Below are 16745 nucleotides of genomic sequence, written 5' to 3'. Positions count from 1 at the left end.
CAAAATGTCGCTATGAAGGCATTTTCTAGAACAGATAAACATTTGAATCAGTGGGCTTTGAGTAAAGCAGATGACCTTCTATAATTTACATGGGCCTCGTCCAATCTGTTGAAAGCCTTAAGAGAAATAAGACTGAGGTTCTCTGAGGAACAGGGAAATCTGTCCCCAGACGCCCTTCAGACTCCAGTCACAACATCAGTTCTCCCCTGGGGACTCCAGCTGACCAGCCTACTCTGCCAAGGTTGGACTTGCCAGCCCCACAATTGCATGGCCCAATTCCCTAAAATAAATCTCTCTCCCTCCCCCACACAATATACTGGTTCTGTTTCTCTGGAACTTTCTCTCTTTTTCTCTATTATGCTGATAGATAGATAGATAGATAGATAGATAGATAGATAGATAGATAGACAGACATATATAGAGATATATGTATATACACACATATATGGATGTAGATATAGATAAACTCTCAGATAGATTCTCTTCTATATATATGTGTGTGTGTGTAGATAGATAGATAGATAGATAGATAGATAGATAGATAGATAGATGACATTATATTGGTTCTGTTTCTCTGGAAGACCCTTAGTAATACACTAATTGTGTAACCTTGGAACAAATTACCTACTCTATGCCCCCAAGGACCCTTCAGACACCCCTCAGACTCCAGTGGCAACATCAAAATTCTTCCCTGGGACTCCAGCTGGTCAGCCTGCCCTGCGAAGTTTGGACTTGCCAGTCCCACAATTACCTGGCCCAATTCCTTAAAATATATCTCTTCCTCTCTCCCTCCCCTACACATTATCATTATATTTGTTCTGTTTTTCTAGAACTTTATCTCTCTCTCTACACACACACACACACACATACACGTATATGGATATAGATGATATATATAGATTCTCTCCCTCTCTCCATATATCGCATTCTATTGGTTCTGTTGCCTTAGAAAACCCTACTAACACACTAATTGTTAACCTTGGAACAAGTTACCTGCTATCTCTGTGCTCCAGGTGCTTCATTGGTAAAGTGAGGCAATAATTGTAGCAATTATGAAAAAGTAATGTCCCAATATATTGGGAATGGCTTCCTGAGTAGAAGACACAGGCTTCCCGGAGAAGGCCACCTAGATTTTCCCCCTTGTTCTGACATGGTAAGAGCAGTAGCCACCTTGTGGCCTTAAAGACAAGAACCTCATGCTAAGGATTGTGAGTGAGCAAAAACGAAGAAGCCAGGGTCCCTGGGTGTCATCGCTAAGCCATCTCACCTGGTTGTGAGAGAAAACTGCTAAATGGAGCCAGAAAATTGCTGTGCTTCAACCTAGTAAATCTCACCCTAACCTTCACCTTTAGAGTCAAGCATAAGACTATAGACAGAATAATGAGCTAAAATTCTTTACTTAGGACATAGAAAGTGCCCAATAACTATTGCTATTATCATTATCAATCATTATCATTGTGTGCTGTCTTTCCATGCTGATCTGCCACGGCGCAACGTGTCTACAACACCAACCCCAAATCATGAGATCCTCAGCCTCAGATCCAGAGGAAGAAAATCCTGTTTCTCCCTCAAGCAGCCAACAGAACTTCTAGCCTTGGCTCTCGATGGCCATAGAACTGCTGTTCTAACGGGCCAGTGAGAGAGTCCAGGCCTGGTGCTGAAGGCTGGGTTCAGGTTGCCCAAGTCAGCAAATAAAACTAGAAGATGCCAACTTATATTTGAATTTCAGATAAATGATGAATTGTGGGGTTTTTTATTTTTTGAGATAGGGTGTCTTTCAGTTGCATAGGCTGGAGTGCAGTGGTGTGATCACCACTCATTGCAGCTTTGACCTCCTGGGCTCAAGTGGTCCTCCCACCTCAGCGTCTCAGCCAGTAGCTGGGCCCACAGGTGTAAACCAACATGCCCAGCTATTTTTTTTTTCTGTAGAGAAAGGGTTTCACTATGTTGCCCAGATTGAACTCACACTTCTGAGTTCAAGCAATCCTCCTGCTTCAGCCTCTCAAAGTGCTGAGATTACAAGCATGAGCCACCACATCCAGCCGAATTATTTCTGATGTAATATATCCCATGCAATATTTGGGAGATAATTGTACTATAAAAGTACCAGTCTGGCCAACATGGTTAAAGCCCGTCTCTACTAAGAATACAAAAAAAAAAAAAAATTAACCAGGCGTGGTGGTGCACACCTGTAATCCCAGCTACTCAGGAGGCTGAGGCAGGGGAATTGCTTGAACCAGGGTGGTGGGGGTTGCAGTGAGCCAAGATCACGTCACTGCACTCCAGCCTGTGTGACAGAGCAAGACTCCATCTCAAAAAAAAAAAAAAAAAAAAAAAGTAGACATTGTTTGTTTATCTGATATTCAAATTTAACTGAGCATTCTATATTTTATCTGGCAACCCTATTTGGGGCCCATTAAAACCAAATTACCTTAGCTGAGAGGGTGGTGGGAGCTATGATTCATTAACTGAAATTTTGAGGCTGTCTTATCAAAATCAGGTGAATGAAATGCTTGGAGCAGGGAAAATACACACACAAACACACACACACACACACACGTACATAGACTTCTTCTCCAAACATCTCGTTTTCCAAAACAAAACCATTCATAGACATTGCAAACTGAATATCCATGACAAATAGACATGAAGCTATGGTAGAGATCTAAAAAATGCAAAGTTTAAAGTATGAAAAACTACCTACTTGTACATAAGGTAATTGTAATCCAATCTCACTGATGTTTATGACAGACAAAAAATTTCTATTTTTTTTCCCTCCAGTCATTCAATTGCTGGATGAAACCCCCAATAAGACATAAAGGAAATCACAGCAGAGTGTAAAGACTCAGAGAGAATATAATTATATGATAGGTGTGTGTGTGTGCTGTAAGCTTGCACATATCTATCTCTTTCTTGAAAAAAGATTGCATAAAGAAAATCTCTGATTTCATTGAAAACAATAATTATGTCAGTTATACCAAGAAAAGGATTATAATACTCAGAATTTGGAAGACTTGGTAGCTCACAGTCTAGTATTCTGCATATTTGTTGCAAACTAGAATATGTTGAAATGATATATGCTACTATGTGTCTCTGTGTGTATACAGATATACACATACACATATATGCATTTTTTTTTCATTTCTCCCTGGTCTTAGCCTGTGATCTACTTAGATCTGGTAAAAAATCCACTGTGGAGACATGATAGAAATTAACAATATTATATGAATTTCAATGGTCTTAAATTAGACAGCTCTTAGAATGCCAGGATCCAAGTCCTTTGATTTTATATAACTGACAACTTCTGCACAGCACTTTAGTCAGGCAGACTCTACAACAATTAAATAAGAACAAAAGGCTTCTAGTAGACATTACTGCATATAGATATGTGTGTGTGTATATATATATACACACATATATGTATGATGAACAGTTAATTTTCTCCCTTTACAGATTCCACAAATAGCCTGAGCTGTAGCCTCAATTCTCTCATTCTTTGTACAAACTCAAACCTTGTGATAATGGAGGAGTTGGATTTATCTCTTTTTTTAAAGTGATTTTCCCAAATGGACAAAAGAGTTTGACATGTGAAAACAGAAGATTGTTTTGTTTTTAACAAAAATAAGAAATCTGTTTTTTAAAGTCATCAGCATTGAATAAGAAACACTGCATTTATTCATTCATTTTTTCTTTTCTTTTCTTTTTTGAGACGGAGTCTCGCTCTGTCACCCAAACTGGAGTGCAGTGGCCCAATCTCCGCTCACTGTAACCTCCCCCTCCTGGGTTCAAGAGATTCTCCTGCCTCAGCCTCTCGAATAGCTGGGATTACAGGTGGGCACCACCACGCCTAGCTGATTTTTGTATTTTTAGTATAGACGAGGTTTCACCATATTGGCCAGGCTGGTCTTGAACTCCTGACCTCAGGTGATCTGCCCGCCTCAGCCTCCCAAAGTGCTGGAATTACAGGCATGAGCCACTACACCCAGCTTCATTCAATTTTTCATTCGTTCATCCAAGCACTAAGCACAAAGGACACAGCAGGGAATGAGGCATATTGTCTACCCTCCTGGAAAGAGACTCTTCCACTCTGGAGCAACAGGATTTTTCTGTTGCAAAAACCCATGAAATGCTTCATGCGTTTGTGTCTCTTGCCCACTGGGAGAATGCGAAGAAGAATAGGAGTCATTGGGATGAGTTGGAGATATTTGATACACCTGTTGTCCAAAGGGTGGTAAATGTATCCTCTAGGACACAACACTGTTTTAGGTGGTATACAGACAAATACTTTCAAAATTTTATCATTTATTTATTTTTATCAATGCAAACCTTATATGTGGATTTTTCATTACTAATTACTATTTTCTTTTAACAAGCATTTTTAAGTTGTTTAAAATAGAGTTTGTGAAAAATAATTAGTTAAAAAATAATATAAGTGGTTCATGGACCAGCAATATTTACTGGAAGTGACTCAAGCGGCAAACACTATTTTACGTCCTTTCAGGCACCCCAAGAGTCAGGTAGACTCTTGCCTACCTGAGTTCCTCCTGGCTTGTCGCTTTGGGGCTGATATTTCTTTCATCACAAAATCCTTTGGCAGATGTTGCAGAATAAGATATAAGAGCAAATAGTCTTGAGGGAAAAAAGCACATTAGTTTACGGTAATACAAAAGCGTAAGTCAACGACCTGGGCCTTTCTGACATTTTGTTAGGGGACACCCATAGAGATGGGAAAAGTGTCTGTGAAGGGGTCAAAGGGTGAGGAGAAGTGGTGGGGGGTGCTGTATAAAGCTTCAGGGATTTGGGTGTATTAAGCCCGATATGTATCAGCACTGATTGCCAGTGTCCTCAAATCACATAGGATGTTTAGCGCATCAAAAAGAAACAAGGACATTCTTGGTTCTTTGTGGAGGACAAAGTGCGTTATGCATTTCATTCAATCTTCCAAAGACATAAAACCATGGGGTGGCATTGTTCCAATCCTCACTGTACATTTGAGGACATAAATGCTCAGACTTGTGAAGTAACTTGCCCAAAGCTATTATTCGGCCAAGCCAAAGTAGGACCCAAATCTAAGTTCTCTAGTTACTTGCCCATTCTGTCCTCTTTTCTATTTATGTTCTGTTTTCCAGAAACACAGCAAGAAAAAGTATGAAAATAGAAACAGAATGTACCTCCTTCTAATTCCTTTCCTAGTGATCACTGCTGCTACCCTTTTAGTGTTATTTTTGTCAGGAGCTTTTACCAGGCTAACAAAATAAAGCTTGACAGACAGACAAGCAGACAACCCAATTCCAGGACATCTTCGTGTTATTTTTTTTTTCCTTTTTTTTCTTTTTAAACGAACTACAATTTATATTCAGGACAGCTTTCTATGCTCATACCTCAGTTGCCCCTCATTTGGAGGTTTTAGCAACGGAATATCTCACTCTATGGATGTGCCATTCCACACGGAGCCAGTCCCGCTGAAGGACACTTAGGCATTTTCAGATTGTTTTCCATGCAAGCACTAATGCAGTGACCTTCCTCATACATGTCTCTCTCCACATTTACATATGGGTTTAGGTAGAATTCATTTCAGTCCATGAATTTGCTAGACTGGACTTTTAATTTTCAGTTTTGATGCATACTGGCAAATTGCAATAAAACCAGCATGGATTGCATGAACCTGCAACAACTCAAAAAGATATTTTAAATGAAATAAAATACAGCAAATAAAATGCAAACAGGAAAAAATAATAGCAAGTAGCACTTATCCAACACTCCATAGTTTGCAAAATACTTCCAGTACTTTCCAATGAGTCTTTTCACTTGATCTTTTTGCTGAAGGAATTCTTCCTGAACCCCAGCTCCCCAAGTTAGGTTAGTGGCCACATTGTTGAAATTTCTGTTGAATATCAGGCCTCTATCCCCTGCTCTGCCTATGGCAAAACTGTTATGTTTAACGACATGGTTCTTTGTATCCTTCAGGGAAAATTTTGAGGCCTCACATATATAGAAGAGCAGGCAGCTCTGACTGGCAGCATTGTGTGTGAGAGTGTGTGTGAGTGTGTGTCTGTGTGAGTGTGTGTGTGTGAATGTGTGTGTGTGTGTACATGCACATGCATGTTCCATATTCAGCACTTTAAAGGATCTATTTTTGATCTATATTTGAACTCCAATTGCTTTACCAAAAGCCAAGTTGTATTACAAAAATATGACAAAATTTGTAGTATCAGCATCACTTACTCAGGAATGATAAATCATCAAATTGAAGCAATGGGGATAATTAGGCTGCTTATATTTGTGGATATGGTGCACTTTTTGTTTTTATTGATTCTTCTCCTTTTTTTCTATCCCCACTTTTCCCCTAGTCGGTCCATCCCTACCTTCTTTAAAGGAATTGGATACATACGATTTAATTTAGGGGCTACTGGATCTCTTTGTTATCCTAGAACAGTCCACAGATCAGCAGAATTGACATCCACCCACCGGAAGCTTGTTAGAAATGCGGAACCCCAGGCCCCATCCCCAGACCCACTAAATCAGAATCTGCATTTTAACAAGATCCCAGGCCATTCAAGTGCGAATTAAAATTTGAGAAACCCTGCTGAAAACCTTTCCTCCATTCACCCAAGATAGAAAAGTGATTTTTAAAACATAACAAAATAAGGAACCAAACCCCAGCTAGGACCTGTACTAACCTGCATTGACAAAGGCAGGGAAAAACAAAGGAAGGGAAAGAGAGAGGAAAAGAACAAAAGGGTTAATTATTTACTAATCTGAACATGTAGACCTTATTTCAAAGAACGCTGTGAAAATATTCTTTTCCTATTCCTGTTTTAAGCGCCCATGTTTTATATTTCTTAGGAAAAGGGGCTAAAAGCTAGAGCACCATATATTTTGTACAGGTAGGGTTTTAATAGGCTTCAGAACCCCCAGTGCCTAATGAAAGCCTTTTAAGTAAATCTCACGAAGCTCTAATCTCGAAGAGCTTCCCATGTTCTTCTCTGCTGTTCTTATTTAATTTTTAATAAGAACAATTCCACGCTGCTCGAAAGCACGGCTCAATTAAGAAATATTCCTACCAGGCATCTTTGAAATCTTACAGCATTCTCTTCCTTCTGTTTCCTGATGACCCTCAATTTGGTTGTGTCGAGAGGTTTGTGGGGAGGAGGGGAAAAACGAAGCTTATTTTTTAATTGCAAGTTCAATTTCACACTGTTCTTTATGAGATGGCAAGACTGGTTTTCAAAGACAGAAAGGCAACAACTCATGTAACTGCTGCCAGAAGGCTACAGTGGAATATCTTAGTATCCTATTTTGAAATTTCAAGTGGCATCTTTGATCTGATTCCCTAGGCATTAGATGTCCTTGAAGTTATATTGAGGTCATGAGAAATAATTTTGAAAGAAACAATTGTGTCTAAATCATATAACCCCAACCACAAGGATTTTAAAGTCATCTAAACTTAACTCCCTTATAATGTTGTATGGTTTATAACAGAATTATTACTTAGTTCTTCCTAGTAAAATTTACCTTGCATTAATGTGTCCTTTCTAAAGAACAGTTTCTAGAGATTTAAATCTAGCCACAAATTTTCACTAGCTACTCCTATTTTTCAGCTGAGAATTCATGTTGACACCTATATCTGCATATCTAGTACATCAAAACACATACACGCTTGTATATGTATGTGTGTATATGACAACCACCACCAATGGTGTTGCCCATGTTGGTTAATTTCAAAAGCAGAAGAATATAATTGTAAATGTACAAAATTATGCTTTTTTTTTTTTTTGAGATGGAGTCTCGCTGTGTCATGCAGTGGCGCGATCTGGGCTCACTGCAACCTCTGCCTCCTGGGTTCACGCCATTCTTCTACTTCAGCCTCCCGAGTAGCTGGGACTACAGGCGTCCACCACCACGCCCAGCTAATTTTTTGTATTTTTAGTAGAGACGGGGTTTCACCGTGTTAGCCAGGATGTTCTCGATCTCTTGTTCTCATGATTCACCTGCCTTGGCCTCCCAAAGTGCTGGAATTATAGGCGTGAGCCACTGCACCCAGCCACATTCATTATTTTTATTTGTAACCCCCTCACTGCTTAAAATGTGAGGTAGTTCACTAAATTAAGCATAATACAAATGAGACAATTATATATACAATCATGAGAGGGGAAGAAAGAATAGCAGTAAGGCGTTATTATACATCAGAGCTACAGCAACACTGGCCATTTAATGTAACTCTGACTTTCCTAGCGGTCGAGACAAAAAGGAAAACCTACTGAAGTACATGTCTCATCCTGTATCATAGGAGAAAATGATACACCAAAAGTAAAAATTTCATGGCCACAAAGAGATTTTCACCTGAAGATCATATGGATCTAAGGATCAAGTTTATTTAAAGCAAAAAAAAAGCTTTTCCATCTGAAAGGGAGATTCACAAATTCTAAAGGTGGGGCTCATATTTTGCTCAAGAAGGACACTGGATTTGTTCAAACGCTTGGATGAACAAGGAGTGTCCCAAATTCTCAGTCTCCAGATGATGTAACCTGCAAGGGATGAATTTGAAACAAGTTTTTCCAAATCATAAAATAATTTTCTGCATGGGATGAAAATAATTTTCATGGAATGAGATCTAAGGAATCCCATTTTAGGGATTTTAAGAAACCTAACAGCCATTGTCTTCAAATATGGCTATACAAAAGACAAAACACAGCAATATTGGTTTTTATTTGAATCATCTTGATGATAATAACTTAGAGAGGGGATTTCGACAGGTAGATGAGATAATGCTGTCCAAAGTAACGAAGTTCACTTTAGGGATGGAAGTCAGAGATCTTGTTGGCTCCAAATGTTCAATGTCCCTCCCAACCATCGGACATCCCTAGCAAATTCATCAAGGTTGTATCTCAGATTAGCCCAACTGCTAATATTCCGTTTGACTTATCTGGAGACTCAGTATCTTTAGAAACCAAATGTCTTAAACTAAAAATTAACATCCTACCATACAAATTAGGAGCTTGCAAGTTTATTTAACTCAGTCATAAAGGATCTTTTTAAAAATAAATGTATTGGGATATAATATATGCAACATAAAAATTTATTCATTTCAATGATATTTAGTAAATTTAAGAAGTTGTGCAACTATTACAATCATCCATTAGAGAATATTTCATCACTCCAAAAAGATGATGCAGTTAATTTTTTTCACCCTCAAATCTAGGTACTAATGGGAATCTATTTTCTGTTTTTATGAATTTGGTTTTTTGCCATTTTATATAAATGGAATTACACAGAACGTGGTCTTTTGTGTCTGGCTCCTTTCACTTAGCATGATGTTTTGGAGATTTATTCATGTTGGAGTATGTATCAGGACTTCAGTCCTTTTTACTGACAAATACTTTTCCATTGTGTTGGTATATCACATTTTATCTATCCATTCATCATTTCATAGACATTTGGGCTGTTTCTAATTTCAGCCACAAAAAAGCTTTCCCATCTGAAGGGGAGATTCACAAATTCTAAAGGTGGGGCTCATATTTTGCTCAAAAAGGACACTGGATTTGCTCAAATGCTTGGACGAACAGGGAGCATCTCAAGTTCTCAGTCTCCAGATGATGTAACCTGCAAGGAACGAATTAGAAACAAGTTTTGACAAATCATAAAATAAGTTTGTGCATGCCCCTGCTTTTTATCCTTCCTCCCCTTGGTGATTTTTTTTTTTTTTTTTTTTTTTTTTTTTTTTTTTTTTCCTGAGACAGAGTCTGGCTCAGTTGCCAGGCTGGAGTGCAGTGGCGCGATCTCAGCTCACTGCAACCTCCAGCTCCCTGGTTCAAGCAATTCTCCTGCCTCAGCCTCCCTAGTAGCTGGGCCTACAGGTGTGCGCCACAGCACTTAGCTCATTCTTTGTATTTTTGGTAGAGATGGGGGTTCCTCATGTTTGCCAGGATGGTCTCGGTCTCTTGACCTCGTGGTCTGCCTGCCTCAGACTCCCAAAGTGCTGGGATTACAGGTGTGAGCCACTGCACCCAGCTGTGAATTTTTAATAATTATAAACCTAACACTTCTTGACGGCTTATAATATTTGAAGCTTACAGCAAGTTTACACTATTATCCAATTTAATTTTCACACTAACCCTATGAAGTATTATTTTAATAAATAGGGTATCAAGCCTTTTGGCAATTAATACTCAAGATCATCCATCTAGGAATAGGTAATAGGGAAATTCAAAAGCTCATACTCTCACCTGTAATCATAGCACTTTCAGAGACTGAGGCAGGAGGGGTACTTGAGGTCAGGAGTTCAAGACTAGCCTGGAACACATAGTGAGACCCCCATCTCCACACAAAATTTTAAAAATTAAAAAAAAAAAAATTAGCCAGGTGTGGTGGCTCATGCCAGTGGTCCCAGCTACTCAAGAGGCTGAGGCAGGAGGATGGCTTGAGCCTAGGAGTTTGAGGCTGCAGTGAGATATGATCCCACCACCGCATTCCCACCTGGATGACAGAGGTCCTATCTCAAACAAACAAACAAAAACTTCATAATCTTACCCCAGAGCCTTAATAACCACTGTCTCATACTGCCTCTTGACATTGTAATGCAGATCTCACCTTCTCAGCAAAGTCCCCTCCTGACTTAGGACTAGCTTAGAGACTTCCTGACTTAGGACTAGTCTCCTAAGCTTCCTTAGCTTGGTCTCCTAAGCTTAGAGACTCCCAGTAAGTGTTGTTTAGACCTCTGTGCTTATTCATGACACTCACGGCCCTGGTAATTTCAGATCCACATTTCCTTTCAGCCTGTCAGTTTTATAACGACAGAGAACTGAACTTAGCTCTGTTTTCTTCTTGTTATACCCTACTCCCTGCCCCATCTTGGACCTATCTTAAAGCCTTCAACAAACATGCATTAAATATATCAGTAACGTTTTAAAACTTTTATTTTAGGTTCAGGGGTACATGTGCAGGTTTGTTATATAGGTAAATTTGTGTCATGGGGGTTTGTTGTAAAGATTATTTTGTCATCCAGGTACTAAACTTAGTACCCAATAGTTATTTTGTCTGCTATTCTCTCTCCTCCCATCCTCCACCCTCAAATAAGCCCCAGGGTGCATTGTTCCCCTCTTTGTGTCCATGCATTCTCATCATTGAACTCCCATTTACAAAGGAGAATATGCAATATTTGGTTTTCTGTTTCTGCATTAGTTTGCTAAGGATAATGGCCTCCAGCTCCATCCATGTTCCTGCAAAGGACGTGATCGCATTCTTTTTAAGGCTGCATCGTATTCCATGGTGTGTGTGTACCACATTTTCTTTATCCAGTCTATCACTGATGAGCATTTAGGTTGATTCCATGTCTTTGCTATTGTGAATAGAACAGTAACGAACATACGTGTGCATAGGTCTTTATAGCAGAAGGATTTATATTCCTTTGGGTATATATCCAGTAATGAGATGGCTCAGCCCAATGGTAGTTCTGTTTTTAGCTCTTTAAGGAATAGCCACACTGCTTTCCACAGTAGTTGAACTAATTTGCACTCCCACCAACAGTGCCTAAGCATTCCCTTTTCTCTGCAATCTTGCCAGCATCTCAAATTTTTTGACTTTTTAATCATAGCCACTCTGACTGGTGTGAGATAGTATCTCCTTGTGGTTTTGATTTGCATTTGTCCAATGATCAGTGATATTGAGCTTTTTTTCATATGCTTGTTGGCCGCATGTATGTCTTCTTTATATGAGTAATTTTGAAAATTAAGACAACTTCCTAGAATTTATGCCAGGATAAGTTTGTTAGCTGCCAAGCACTTCCAAAACGTGGTACGATATTTCCACTTTTGTTAGAGTATTTAGTGTTGGTATTTAAATATTGGAGCATAGTTGCCAAATACAAAAAATTTAATTTCAGCATATCTGATGATAAGCAGAGCCTGTGGAAGTGAACTAACCAATGGGGTTGTTTCCTTCAGTGGGTTTGAGACAGTAAATTTATGTCATAAACCTAAGAGAAGATGCGGTCCTTTCTGGTTATTAGTTATGAATGTCTTTGTCTGCATGTCACAGACACCTGTATAATAGTGGTCTAACAAACAGGGAGCCATTTTTTTATAGGCTGAAAATCTTGGCATCAGGTAGTCCAGGCCAGTGCAGTGGCTGACAAGGTCATCAGAGGCCCAGAGTCCTTCTAGCCTTTGCCTCTTCCATCAGCACGTTGGGTACCATGGTGGTAAATGGCTCCTGTAACAACTTATCATGACTGAGACCAAAGTAGGATGAAACCAGAGGAGGATGAAATAGTCATGACAGCAAAAATTTTCCAAGGGTCACTGTATCTATCATTCATTCATTTAACACATATTTACTGAGAAACTACTATGTGCCAAGCACTGATCTAAGCTCCAGGGATAGGACAGGGGAAAAAGCAACATCTCTGTCTGCTATTCTGGAGGTTATGTTCTAGGCAGCCCTCAGGGAGCTCCCATATTCTGAGTGTTTATTAAGGTCTAGGCCATGATTTCCCACTTTGTACTATTGACACTAGGGACCAGATTGGTCTTTGTGGTAGGGTCTGTTCTGTACATTGTAGAATGTTTAGCACCATCCCTGGCCTCCATTCACTAGGTGCCAGAAGCACCTGCCCCACTCCCACCCTAGCTGTGACAACCACGAGTGTCTTCAGACATTGTCAAATGTCTTCTGGGAGGCAGACTTGTCTCAGTTGAGAAGCACTGGTCAAGCATTTTTCTAAGTGTGACAGGCGTTAGCTCATTTAATCTTTGCAACAACTCTGTGAGGTATTATTAACCCCTTTTCAGAGATTTAAGAAAAGAAAAACAAAACAAAACAAAACAAAACAAAAACCTTAGCTATTGAGACACTGAATAAATTCTCCAAGATTGCAAAGCTGGAAGCAAAGCCCACTTCTTCTTCCGTCCACCCGCTGCATAGCCTCTTATTGGGCAGGGGAACATCATGGCCTCACTTAGCTGCCTGGAATTCGGGGTCAGTGACAGCATGACTGGCCGATCCTAATCCCAGTCCATGCCTTCATATATCAAATACATAAAATGCATGTTTCTGGTTTAGAAGAGTGCCTAAAACATAGGAAAAAATACTCAAGTTATAGCTACTATAGTCATTTTATTTTATTTTATTACTTTTTTTTTTTTTTTTTGACATGGAGTTTTGCTCTTATTGCCCAGGCTGGAGTGCAATAGCATGATCTCGGCTCACCGCAACCTCCACCTCCCAGGTTTAAGCGATTCTCCTGCCTCAGCCTCCTGAGTAGCTGGGATTACAGGCATGCAACACCATGCCCAGCTAATTTTGTATTTTTAGCGGAGACGGGGTTTCTTCATGTTGGTCAGACTGGTCTCGAACTCCTGACCTCAGGTGATCCACCCGCCTCGGCCTCCCAAAGTTCTGGGATTACAGGCATGAGCCACCGCACCAGGCCTACTATGGTTATTATTATTGCCTGGATCTGAGCACATTGCCACCCAAAACAAAAATGAGGTTTATTTGCAAGAGAGAAGCTTGGGCTGGACGTCACAACAAACATGACAAATAATGGTACATTATATAATAGCACATCACAGTGTCAGCAACATCCTGTTTCCTAATGCTGGGGGATCAATTTCAGGTAATAGCTCTACTAAGATATTGAAATATACGTAAAATAGAAAGGAAAGTAAGACACAGTCCTCTCTTATATCATTTGAAACTGGAAATTCACCCGTCATGAGAACTTAACTGCTTACTGTGAGTTTAGAAGTGATAATATGTTACAGGATTTAAGAGGCATTAAAACCCTGTGTTTTGTTCAGAGACGATTCCATTTTCTTCATCTATTGTTCCTGTCCATGAAGTCAAAAATGGACGAGAGAATTACGAAGCGGAGAGGAACAAATACCATCCGTAACCACTCCCGCACGAAAGGAAGGACCCATGACTGCAAACCATGCCCAAACCAGGTTGTTATCCATAAAGACGTATAAGGATTTCTTCACTAGTTTAACAAATATATATACAGATATATGAAAATCAAAACATTTAGGATACAACAGTAAGAAAACAGACAAAATTCCTTCCGCTTCTAGAGTTTTCATTCTAGTACTGAGAGGCAAAAAATGAACAGATAAGGACAATACAGAGACCGTATTTGCACTCAGGACAGTAAGACTCCATGACACTTCCCCCTCCTTCCTTAAATGGCTTTGTTCTATGGAAACAAAGGCTTAGATGAGATTGATGAAGACTGAAAAAAATGTTTCAGGTAAGATTCAACCAACGAATGTTGATGAACCCTTTACAGATAAGAAAATTGAGTCCTAGAGAAATGAAGCATCTTGGTCAAGGTCATACTGTGTATTAATCAGGAATCTTTCTGATGACAAAACAAACAAACAAAAATACTCATTCAAACTCAATCCCCCCAAAAGGGTAAATTTGGGTCTTACAATTGGCATGTCTGATTGGTAAATCTTGGCACCAGGTAAGGTTTGATCCAGGACTTCAGATTCCCTTGCTGGAACGCAGACTTTTTTGCATCTCTCAGTACTGCTTTCCTCTCTGCTTCATGCTCATTGAGGTTCACTCTGCAGACTTACAAAATGCCTGCCAGCAGCTCCAGGCTTACATGCTACTAGGCAGTATAACCTAGTCTCCAAGAGCTCAGCTCTGCAGCCAGATTGACAAGTTCAAATCCCAGCTCCACCGCTTGCAAGCTGTGTGGCTTCAGGCGCTTCTCTTTAACCTCTCTGTGCCTCAATTTCCCCATCTGTGAAATGATGACAATAAAAGTACATACAAAACAGGATTGTTGTGAAGATTAAAGAGATCATTCATGTAAAAGCATGTTCTTAAAGCAGTGCCTGGTACAGAGTAAACATGCAGTAAGTGTTAGGTATTGTTATTGCCAATTTACCAATTCCAAGGGAAAGGGCTCCCTTTTCCCAATAACTCAGGCTGGGCAAGAAAGGTAATCCATCCTGCGTGGGTACTGTGCTCGTTCCTCAGTCAGTCACTGGAGCTGGGGTGATAGAATAAATACCCTGATTGACCAACTTGGGCCTGGTTCCTACTGGAGCCATGGGTGCAGGAAGGTGCAGTCTGGTTTGAATCGCATGAGCTGAACGTGGGAGAGAATAAACCTTCAAAACAAAACAGGCTGATGCCAGAAGGAGAGCAAATGGATGCTGGGCTGACAAAGGAGACAGCTGTCTACTCCAGAGAAGCTTTGAGGCATGTAAGGAGCTGGGGAGTGAAGAAAAAGAAGGGGAGATATGCTGAAAAACAAAGATGAAAATTACTAGTGGAGACACAGTGGGCAAAAAGGATGGAAGAGGAGAATAGGTGAGCCACTGATCCATCACTGCATGTCAACTCAAGCAAGGACACCCTGAGAAATGAAATTGAGTCTAACTCTGACATCCTTTTTCAGGCTAACATTTCTGGGGTGGGGACGGGGATGTTGACTTTGTTGTTAAATTTATTCTGAGATCTTGCTATTTTTTTGCCCATTTTCAGAGACTTCATATTACATCACAGATTTCTAGTGTCTCTTTTGACTAATCAAGACATTGGGGCCAGGCATGGTGGCTCACACCTGTAATGCCAGCACTTTGGAGGTTGAGGTGGGCAGATTGCTTGAGGTCAGGAGTTCAAGACCAGCTTGGCCAACTTGGTGAAACCCTGTGTCTACTAAAAATACAAAAATTAGCTGGGCATGGTGGCGTGCACCTGTATTCCCAGCTACTCAGGAGGCTGAGGCACAAGAATTGCTTGAGCCTGGGAGTCAAAAGCTGCAGTAAGCCAATATCACACTACTGCATTCCAGCCTGGGTGACAGAGCAAGACTATGTCCCAAAAACAAAACAAAACAAAAGACACTAAGCACTCTGGCGACTGAATTCCCACATGGATGAAGGTGAGTTGCTTTTTTGGACAAAGCTGGCACATTCTAGTTCCTTGATATGAAAAATGTGGCCCATGCACCAGCACAAGCATCAGCTGGGAGCTTGTTAGAAAGGCAGAATCGCAAGCCCCATACCAGACCCTCTGAATGAGAATGAACAGTATTCCCAGGGGACTCGAATGCATACTCAAATGCAAGACGCCCTGTGCCAGTTCATCACAGCCCCCTCGTGGGTCATGCCCACTTATCTCAATGAAGGTCAGGACCAGAACTAGGATACGGCAAGAGAATTATGGAGGGCATAAAATTCATGGAGGCCCTCATTCCCAGTGTCTTGCAAGTGGTTCCTTGTTAGGGTTGTGTAAATGCAGAATGAAAATTTGGACAATCCTGAGAGCACACAGCTTTTTGTTTTCTTTTCTTTCTTTTTCTTTTTCTTTTTTTCTTTTTTATTTTTTTAGATGGAGTCTTGCTCTATCACCAGACTGGAGTGCAGCAGCACGATCTCGGTTCACTGCAATCTCTGCCTCCCGGGTTCAAGCGATTCTCCTGCCTTGGCCTCCCGAGTAGCTGGGAGTATAGGCATGCATCACCACGCTCAGCTAATTTTCGTATTTTTAGTAGAGACATGGTTTCACCATGTTGGCCGGGATGGTCTCAATGTCTTGACTTCGTGATCCACCTGCCTTGGCCTCCAAAAGTGCTGGATTACAGATGTGAGCCACCCTGTCCAGCCACGCACAGCTTCTTAGAAGCTGTGCTCTAGACGCAGCTCTTGCCTGACTCTAGTCCTGGACCTCCTGAAGATGTTCAATTTACTGTCAATATCACATTTATATAGTATTAGGACTAGACA

This window comes from Macaca mulatta, chromosome 10, assembly GCF_049350105.2.
Source record: "Macaca mulatta isolate MMU2019108-1 chromosome 10, T2T-MMU8v2.0, whole genome shotgun sequence".
In the NCBI taxonomy this organism is placed as follows: Eukaryota; Metazoa; Chordata; class Mammalia; order Primates; family Cercopithecidae; genus Macaca; species Macaca mulatta.
The sequence above is the reverse complement of the archived record's forward strand: the minus strand, read 5'-3'. Positions refer to the sequence as shown.